Raw genomic sequence first — 11,062 nt, 5'->3', positions numbered from 1 at the left:
AGGATGGCGCAAAGCGCAAACCTACCAGACCGCGGCGAGTCGTCACCTCACCACAGGCTCCGAAACCATACATGCCACCGATGGAGGCTCGCCCTCGTATCATTTCGGATATTGTTTTGCCTCCACGACAGGTGAGTTTTCGCCAAATCACGAATATGAGCCCTTCTCCATTGGCTCACTTTCATCAGGGTAACCCGCCATCTACAGCCACAGCTCTCGTACCCCAGACAGCTCGTCCAAGTGACATGCCGGTTTTAGACGGACCGATGCAAACTCGCTCAAATTATAACCAGTCAAGGGCATCATCGACAATAGTCTCCCCTGTCGCCAACAATCAATCGGATCAGACCACACCAACGCAGCCAGTGCAGAAACGAACTCGTACAAGCCGTAGTCTGTCAAGAGCATCAGCAACAACGTGCAAGCCAGTCAATAATAGTCAACCGGTTCTGGCCTCGGCAGATCTACGTTCTTCTGCAGTAACCCTTTCACGAACGAGCCAAAATCAACAAGCGAATGCGGTCTCCGTCGTAAACCAGCCTGCGCAAAGTGTCGACAGTCACAACCAGCCTATACCTCCGGCAACAGCGGTCAATAACTTCGAAATCAATCAAACGACATCGTCTCCACCAATCCACTCACAGCCGGAACAGCTAGCTTACATGCAGCACAGAACGCAGGCAGACCGAGAGCTACTTCAATGGATGCAATCGTTGCGTATCCAGAGAACACGCGGTCGTCGGCACCAGACAGTGGTGTACTATGCTAACAGGCCAGCGGTGAAGGCGAACGTGCTCGTCTGGTATGCCGTAACGTGATTTGCACCGTGCATTTGATACCCCCTCTACTTCTGTTTCAAAACATAGTGTAGCCTAGGAGAGTAGTCATAAGGTCAATGCCAATGTTTTGTTCCGTTACTTTTCCATAAAGTACAAATCATATATATTTTTTAACAAAGCTGTAGGACAGCGATTGAATTGAACCGACAAGAATAGGTAGATGAAAGAAATTACTTAAATCCCAAGTAAATATTTTTTTTAAGTAAGCGAATTCACCTTCACATGAAAGCACTCACTCCTATAGAGTTATTGTAGTTAAATTTGAATTATTTCCCATTTGTGGGAAATAATTCTCATTCACTTCATTGCACTCCCCGGATAAGTAGTTCAGTTATAGACTCCAGAAGGGGAGTCGTACCGGTGTTAGACCGAGGATACACGAAGTTGACTTGTGGCAGTATCCGCAGTCGGCCCGATATCCAACATAGCCGAAGACTTCCTGCGATTCGTTCGCTTCCGCGATCCGTTCGCTTCCGCGATTCATTCGCTTCCTGCAATTCGTTCGCTTCCGCGATCCGTTCGCTTCCGCGATTCGTTCGCTTCCGCGATCCGTTAGCTTCCTGCAATTCGTTCGCTTCCTGCAATTCGTTCGCTTCCTGCGATTCGTTCGCTTCCGTGATCCGTTCGCTTCCTGCCTTATACGATTGTTTCTTCTCATTTCAGACTGAGTAAACCGAAGAGTTCAGTTACAGCCCTTCATCCGACTACCCAGCCGAATACCACCGTCCCGAAGGCAAGAGCCGAACGCCAACGAACATGACTGTCGCCCAAAAAAACCGAATACCACCGTTCCGACGACAAGAGCCGAATGCCTATATACGATATTTTGATGATTTTGGCTACATTATTCACCGTTTATTTCAAGTTTCGAATTTGTATATGGTAATAACTTATGACAAACAATGCCCACGTAGGTCCACGTCGTAGACACAAATATAGCGGCTATATTCGGTATTTTTAAAATTTTAACAGAATTTTTTAAGGATTTTATTTCCAAATTCGTTTCAAATGGTGAAACGTATTCGAAGTTCTTACTGCTTACTGCTTTTTAACTTATTATATTTGAAAAGCATGCAAAATGCACTGTCCACTTATCCCACAAGTACTGGTATAGGGTTTGTAACACACCTAAAGCCATATTGCGCATCACCAAAATATATGAATATATATGTTCCATAAATTGTTAATTTTATTATATGTTCAACCATTTTTATAAGAATATATATAACAAAAATTGGTCTGAAATCATTTTTAATGTAAGACTTACGGATTAGAATAATTTTGCATATTTTCCGCATTAATGGAAAACTGAGGTGTTTATTACATGAAGCACATGGCTACCTATAACAAACAACATTATTCGACTTAATTGGAGACTGATCAAATGAGGGAAAATCCACCAGATCCCCTTACTTCTGTGGGCATTAACATCGTTGTTTTTCCAAGACCATAACTATTCGGGATAGGCCATATTTCCTTTTTTTATCCTCAAATAATCAATAATGCACCGATGCTTTTAATATATGAAATACCCTCTTTTCTTTATTACGATTTTCACAAAAGTCGAGCCAGTTGTCACCAGTCGGTGACAATATTTTTCATACATGAACAGGAAAGCATCTATGAAAGTCAGAACATTTATTTTTGACCTTTGACCAATACATTTCCTTCTGGTTTTTCGTTTGACGAATTTGTTTTTTATATTTCAATTTATTTTTCCAATATTTCGACTATCTCCAATAGCCATCATGAGGGAGTTTAATTATTTTTTTTCTTCCTAGTTTTAAATTCGTTGATACAGCTTCTCCATCCTCTTGTAACACGAAGTTTCCAACTGAAGATAGTCGAAATTTACGTATCGGACCTAAATAAACATGATATAAATATTGCAACGTGCCAGGTTTGGACTATATTGGTAACTTCCTTCACTTTACTAATATATATACGATAATTTTTAGAAAATGTTAGATGTAGTCGATTGAAGCATTCCTTTTTCATGCTTCATCTAATACATATAAAAATACTGGTATGAGCAATGTTACAAGAAAATTGAATATCTATATATTCAATTTATGGAAAATCATAAATTCCATATTCATCTCAGGTTTCTGGCAAAGAGAGATATATTTAGATATAGCAAGTTGTAAAGAATCGCTGACTTGTTTCGCAAGTTATGACAGATAAAAGTATTGAAAATTGTGACCCTTTGTGAATGAGGTGCCGGAAGGGGTTCACAGATATTGTGATAGCAAAAATATTTTTATTTGTGAATTTTGAGGAGAATTCGATGCTTATTTCGCTGTCTTTAAGCCTTTGAGGGGGAGATACAAGAAGAAGTGGACCGATATATCCCTTCTTTACATCAGATATTTTGTTAGTGAAAATAATGGGATGTGTGAAATATAAAGAGAACCTGATGCTTATTTTGGATTTTATAAACATTTTGGTTATTCAAAAAGTTTGACCCTTTGTAGGGGAGGTACCAGAAAGAATGGTCCGATCTCTTCCGTTTTTATAACAGATCCTGTGTTCATAGAATTATTAAGATGTGCCAAGTCTAAATGGATTCGGATGCAAATTTCGCGTTTTATTTGCTTAATGGATATTCAAAATACCAGAAGGAGTGGACCGATGTATTCCATCTTAACACCAGATCTAAGGTTTATAAAAATATTGGGATGTGTGTGTGAAGACAATTGGATTCTTACATTACATTTTATAAGAGTCCCAATTATTCAAAAATTTTATCCTTTGTGGCGGAGGCACTTGATAGAGTGGACCGGTATTATTCATTTTTGTACCTGTCCTAGAACTGACGCAAATATTAGGATTTGCAAAGTTGGAGCAATATCGGATTATTGCTTCTCTTTCCGTGCAGAAAATATATTTTTATACCCTCCACCATGGGTAGGAGGGTATATTAACTTTGTCATTCCGTTTGTAACACCTCTAAATATTCGTCGTAGACCCCATAAAGTATATATATTCATAATCAGCATAAAATTCTAAGACGATTTAGCGATGTCCGTCTGTCTGTCTGTCTGTCCGTCTGTCTGTCTGTCCGTCTGTCTGTCTGTCTGTTGAAATCACGATAGAGCACACATTATTTGACGTAGACCTTTGAAATTTGGCACAAGTGTGTATATTGTCCCTAGGATGGTTGGTATTGAAAATGAGATATATCGGTCCACGTTCTGGTATAGTCCCCATATAACGGTACCTCCCGATATTCGGTATTTTGATGATTTATGCCACATTTTTTCACGGATTTATCTGAAAATTGGTATTTGTAGGTCATGACGGGTCCCTGAGCGTGTGGCAAAACATTGCATGTATAGGTCCACGTTTTGGTATAGCCCCCATGTAACGGTACCTACCGATATTCGGTATTTTGATGATTTATGCCACATTTTTTCACGTATTTGTCTGAAAATTGGTATTTGTAGGTCACGACGGGTCCCTGAGCGTGTGGCAAAACATTGCATGTATAGGTCCACGTTTTGGTATAGCCCCCATATAATGGTACCTACCGATATTCGGTATTTTGATGATTTATGCCACATTTTTTCACGGATTTGTCTGAAAATTGGTATTTGTAGGTCACAACGGGTCCCTGAGCGTGTAGCAAAACATTGCATGTAGAGGTCCACGTTCTGGTATAGTCCCCATATAACGGTACCTCCCGATATTCGGTATTTTGATGATTTATGCCATATTTTTTCACTGATTTGTGTAAAAGTTGGTACTTGTGGGTCATAATGGGTCCTAGGTCGTGTGGCGAAACATTGTAATTATAGGTGCACGTGTTGGTGTAGCCCCCTTTTTAACGGTACCTCCCGATATTCGCATTTTAATGTTTTTTGCCACATTTTTTCTAATGTTCTTTTACCCTAGGGTGGAGGGTATTAAAAGTTTGGCCCGGCCGAACTTAATGTTTTTTTACTTGTTTGTTTTTTTTTTCCGAAAATTTCGACCTTTTTGTGGGGGATGTACCAGAAGGAGTGGACCGATGTATTCCATCTTGGCACCAGACCTTGGGTTAATAAAATTATTGGGATGTGTGAAAATTGAAGACAATCGGTCTATTAAATCAAATTTTATAAGAGTTGTAGTTATTCAAATTTTTACTCTTTGTGGGAGAGGTATTATCTGATTATCTTTTGTCTTTCTGTGCAGAAAATATATTTTTTGAAAATTCCTACATTTTGTGTGGGAGGTACCAGAGGGAGTGTCGATATTGTTCATTTTCGTACCCGACCTAGCACTGATGAAAATATTAGGATTCGCAAACGATATTGTTCATCTCCGAACTCGATCTAAATTTAACAATAATATTACGATGTACTAAGTTTGGACAAAATCGGATACTCCCTTCGAGAGTTGTCGTGCGCATTAGCCAGCCAGACAGACAGACGGACGGACGGACATCGCTAGATCGATTCCAAATGTCCTGAAACGGATTTGGTTCAAAGAGACTTAGGGTCTAAAACCGTTATTTCGACTAGGCACGTTTTGGTCGTATCAAATGATATACACCCTCTGTAGCCATATAGCTGAGGGTAAAAAAAGAAAACTCTTTCGCACATTCACTCAAAGATTGTCATTCCTCAAAAAATCCAATTTCGAGAAAAAACGCATCAATTTGACTTCCCGAATCAAAAGTTTATTATCACAAAAATTATAGTATATGTACGTTGACATTTTTTGCATAGATTTGCTAAATTAAGGTGATTCAGAAACTCAGTATATTATTTTATTAATGTATGCCAAAGTTCAAGTAAACAAGTAAAAAAAGTATCGGCCGGTTTTGCCGACAGATGTATACCCTCAGCCCTCTTGACCCTCTATGGGGTGGGTTTTGAAAGAATTGGTCAAAATTGTCCATTTCGATATAAATATTATTGTAACGGTTTTTCGAGCGACCCTGCTGGGGATTCGAGCCACTAAGGTATTGTCTATTTTTCAGCCAATTGATCTTTTCTGCTGTTTGTGTTAACCATCTTGTCAAAAGCTTTGGAATGATAGCGTTGGTTTGTAATTTTAGAGGGTTTCTGTCGAGGATACAGTACTCTCGTCCGTATGAACATAAGTGAACATCTTTCCTCTTGAGTTGTAATTACAAGTGTAACTACAAGTGAGTTTCCTTGAACTTTATCCATGAGTTCACCACATTGAGAATTCCACTCCTTAAATTCTAATTAATTTCCTACAGATACGATTCGGCACATGCACATTAGTGTTTGCGTGTTTTATTGCAAAACTCCGTATTCCACATTTAGGTGGTATTCACTTTTCGTTTCTTCTCTGTTAGTGATTTGTTGAAAAAGGTAATTTAATTTGCCGTGACCTTTTTCTTAATCTTCCTTAATTTTGCAATTCGTTCTCATTTATTGTTTGATAGATTCTAAGCAGTTATGTTAGGAAGAGGCATAACAAAAATTGGAACAAACTTTTTATTGGTTGCTGTCTTTTGGCGTTTGGTTTTGCTAAGTAGACATCAAACATACAGATCAGTTTCATGCAGCTGTCGAGATAATCGCATAACTGACGTAAGGCTCAGAAAAAAAATAATCCGTCAGTACTTCATAGTATTTAGAGTGTGTCACTGGAGAAGAGTTCAGAAAAATTGTCATCTTAACGAACACTGCACTTTTAGTGATAAATTTCCCTGACAGAAAAGAAAATTGCAGCCGGATTCACCGTTTAATAATTAACAGAACAAACTATTTGTCGTATATTCGGTAATAAACCATTGATCAAGTGGTCGAGTTCACCTAAATTGAGCCCGGAGTGATTATGTATTCTGTAAGGTAAAGCAAATGATACCAAAATGTGGCGAATACGTTTACAGACAATTTTTTGTTTGTATAACACATGGTAGAAAAATACAGGTAGACGCATCGACGCAGTTCCTGAGACAATGAACTGACAAACTGAATTTGAAATTAACAAGTAAAAAAACATTAGGTTCGGCCCGGCCAAAGTTTTAATACCCTCCACCTTAGGGTAAAAGAAACATTAGAAGAAATGTGGCAAAAATCATCAAATTACCGAATATCGGGAGGTACCGTTATCTGGGGGCTATACCAAAACGTGGACCTATAATTACAATGTTTCGCCACACGAACTAGGACCCATTATGACCCACAAATACCAATTTTTAGACAAATCAGTGAAAAAATGTGGCAAAAATCATCAAATTACCGAATATCGGGAGGTACCGTTATATGGGGGCTATACCAAATCATGGACTCATACATGCAATGTTTCGCCACCGGAACTGGAAACCATTATGAAAATGTGGGAAAATGTGGGAGGTACCTTTTTATGGGGGCTATACCACAACGTGGACCTATACATGCAATGTTTTGCCACACGCTCAGGGACCCGTTATGACCTAAAAATACCAATTTCTCGACAAATCCGTGAAAAATGGGGCATAAATCATCAAAATACCGAATATCGGGAGGTACAGTTATATGGGGACTATGCCAGAACGTGGACCGATATATCCAACCATCCTAGACACAATGCAAATAGCTCTGCTAAATGTTGGCGATCTACGTCAAATAAAGTGGGCTGTATCGTGATTTCAACAGACAGACAGACGGACAAATCGACTTAGAATTTTATGCTGATTATGAATATATATACTTTATGGGGTCTAAGACGAATATTTAAGGATGTTACAAACGGAATGACAAAGTTAATATACCCTCCTTTCCAAAGTGGAGGGTATAAAAATGTTGAATGAAAAAATTTTGATTTATGTAAAAATTGTGGAAAATGCATATCATAACAAACTCCGATTGGTGCCGTATAAGAAAACTTATAAAATGTACTTATTTAAAAAAAAACATTTTAACAATTTTGGCAATTTTCCCAATCGTTGATGCATCTACCAATGTTCTTCTACCATGGTATAACTTTTCATTTAAAATTTTCAATTTAAAAATTGGTTTCACAGTTCATTGGCCCTGCAGCTGTGCGATGCGACTACCTATATTCTTCTACTATAGTTTTGAAGTTTGTTTTGGTTGCAGCGAATTCAAATTTAATTAACAGATCGTCTGGTAATCAGCTGAGCTGGAAGGGCGACCTTATACTTGGATCATGCGGCAAATGAAAATAGAGAGAGAAGATGTGTGCTTTGTTTATACTTTTTCGTTCGAGGCTGCTCATAGCTGATCTGATCTTAATCTCTTAATCCAGCTTTGCTGTTACAACGTGTAATTTCAGAGAAAGTACTTTCAACGAGGGAACGCAAAGAAGATGAAACGTAACGACGAATTCTTTGTTTTGATTCTGCACAGAAGCAAAACCTAGATAAAAGAATTGCTTTTGTAACAATAATAAAACAATAAGAAGAGTGACCATATGTTTTATTTCATGTTATAACTTATATTGCAAATATTAACTTGAAATAAATTTCAGGATTTTAATATAGAGTTATGACATGTTGTTTATGTTTTCACTTGATATTAAATTTAATATTGATGAGAATTTTTATATATATTTTTAAAAAACATAAGAAGTGTGTAATTTTCCACCGTACTATGGAGGGTCATTCCGTTTGTAACTTCTCTCGACCCAACAAAGTATATATATTCTTGAACAGCGTAAAATTCTAAGTCGATTTAGCCATGTCCGTCTGTCTGTCTGTCTGTTGTAATCACGATATCTTTCCAACGAATTGAGATAGAAGTCTTAAATTTTGCACAAATGCTTATTTTTCCAGTAGGCAGGTTAAGTTCGTAAATGGGCCATGTAGGTCCACGTTTTCATTTAGCCCCATATAACGATACCTCCCGACACTCGGTATTTTAATGATTTTAACGACATTATTCACCGGAATTGTTTCAAATTTGGTAAGTTCGAAATGGATACTACAGCTTAAGACAGAAAACTATCTGTGCAGGTCCAGTATGTTGATTCAGTAGATTTTAGAAAGAAAGTAGAAAGTTTGTTGTAATGTGTTTAGGGTTGCAACACATATAATATCAGACGGAAACATGACATACCCGCCGATATTCGGCATTTTGATAATCCTAGTCACATTTACCCACATAATTGTTTCAAACTTGGTATTTGAGAAGATTTGATAGATGACAATCCTTGAAGTATAAAATTGCTTATAGAGGTTCCCGTTTTGGTATTGCCCCATATAACGGCCTCACTCACTTTATGGGTTTTTGATAAATTTAACTGCATTATGCAAACAGTCTTACTTTTATATAAAAATGTTTCCTTTACCTTCCACGTATTGAAAGTTCGGCCTGGCCTGGTTTCTTGCTTTTTTTAATATAAAAATGTAACTGGCCTGCTTAATTCCAGAGTATATAACTAAAATTTTAGTAATACGAATGTTTTTTTGTAAAATGCAATGGAATTGAAAATGTGATATATCGGTTCATGATTTCCAACGGAATTGTTTTAAATTTGATGTTTGATTTGGTATTTTTAGTGGATACCAACCTATTAGCCAGAAAGTGGTCTATGTATGCCCATTTATTCGTATAGTCCACATAGAAAGCTACTACCCGCAATGTGGTGTTAATTAATTTGTAATTTAATTTTCCAATAAATGCCACCACAATAGCTGGTGTTCTGAGGAGATACCAATTACTCAATCAGAAAGAAATCTACATTTTACGGTACCTCCCGATATCCGATATTTTAATGATTTTACCTTTATTTACCAAATGAATTTTTTCTTTTTTTCTGTTAAAATATTAAAAAACCGAATGTAGCTGTTATATTAGGGTCGGTACGACGACATGGACCTGCATAGGTAAATTTTGTCATAAGCATTACAATATTCAAATGCGAAACTGAAATAAATCGGTAAATAATATAGCTAAAATCATCAAAATACCGAATATCGGGAGGTACCGTCATATGGGGGCTATACGAAGGCGTGGACCTGCAAAGACAAACTCCTGCCATGTCTTCATATGGCACATAGATTACGACACCTTCCTTTATTTTGTATTTTGATGATATTAGCGGCAGTACTCACCGGAACTTTTCCAGTTTGATGATATTAGAGACATTTTTCATTTTTCAATAGCTGGTGTTCTGAGGAGATACCAATTACTCAATCAGAAAGAAATCTACATTTTACGGTACCTCCCGATATCCGATATTTTAATGATTTTACCTTTATTTACCAAATGAATTTTTTCTTTTTTTCTGTTAAAATATTAAAAAACCGAATGTAGCTGTTATATTAGGGTCGGTACGACGACATGGACCTGCATAGGTAAATTTTGTCATAAGCATTACAATATTCAAATGCGAAACTGAAATAAATCGGTAAATAATATAGCTAAAATCATCAAAATACCGAATATCGGGAGGTACCGTCATATGGGGGCTATACGAAGGCGTGGACCTGCAAAGACAAACTCCTGCCATGTCTTCATATGGCACATAGATTACGACACCTTCCTTTATTTTGTATTTTGACGATATTAGCGGCAGTACTCACCGGAACTTTTCCAGTTTGATGATATTAGAGACATTTTTCATCGGAAATGTTTCGTATTTAAAGTTCATAATGGGTACTACAGTCTATTACAATAAATTGTGGATGCTGGGCCAGGTCTTTGTATAGCCCACATATAACGATTTTCCTTTGAACGGTATTTTTCGAAGGAATTTTTTGGAAGTTTTTCAAATTCCTTTAAAATGGTAAAGGGTTTTGAAATATCGGCCCTGCTGAACTTAGCTGCTTTTTTACTTTTTACCTTTAAAACCACATTTGGCAACCCATAGCTGAGAATATGATTTTTTTTTTTTTTGATTTTGGAGAAACTTGAAGTACTTATGGCAGATATGGTCAGTTTAAATATTAAATTACACGAAATGTCTGTGTTTTTTTCTATCATTTTTATTGAATGTTATGTTAAATGATCCTATCGATATTTTTTACTCAAAGAAATATTCATATTATCACTTCTATCTGCACTGCAAATGAACTCTGAGAATTTCCCCTCTTTTTGTATTTTTTCGCAGTATATTATTAAAAGAGCTAAAGTTCTACATTCTAGGGCATTTCGTGGCACTCTCAAACTTTTTTCCATAATACTGAAAGAAGTATGTAGACTATGGAAAAAATGAATTGCCTATGCATATATGGATCCTAATCGTGTACCAAAATGTCCCTTTAATCTTTAAAATACTGCAAATGGTGAGGTACTTTCATACAGAAGATACATCAA

General features: G+C 37.1%; 1 long non-coding RNA gene across 1 annotated transcript; it reads left to right on the top strand.

Moving 5' to 3' along the window:
- Window positions 1–5,839: 5,839 nt before the first annotated feature.
- Window positions 5,840–8,215, top strand: LOC109613772 (uncharacterized). The gene is made up of 4 exons (XR_002195179.1): window positions 5,840–5,973; window positions 6,052–6,166; window positions 6,241–6,649; window positions 7,807–8,215. It is a non-coding gene; the product is annotated as an uncharacterized LOC109613772 (long non-coding RNA).
- The last annotated feature ends 2,847 nt before the right edge of the window (window positions 8,216–11,062 follow it).

This window comes from Musca domestica, unplaced genomic scaffold (genome assembly GCF_030504385.1).
Source record: "Musca domestica strain aabys unplaced genomic scaffold, Musca_domestica.polishedcontigs.V.1.1 21, whole genome shotgun sequence".
NCBI classification, from domain to species: Eukaryota; Metazoa; Arthropoda; class Insecta; order Diptera; family Muscidae; genus Musca; species Musca domestica.
This window is presented reverse-complemented; position numbering and strand designations above follow the sequence as displayed.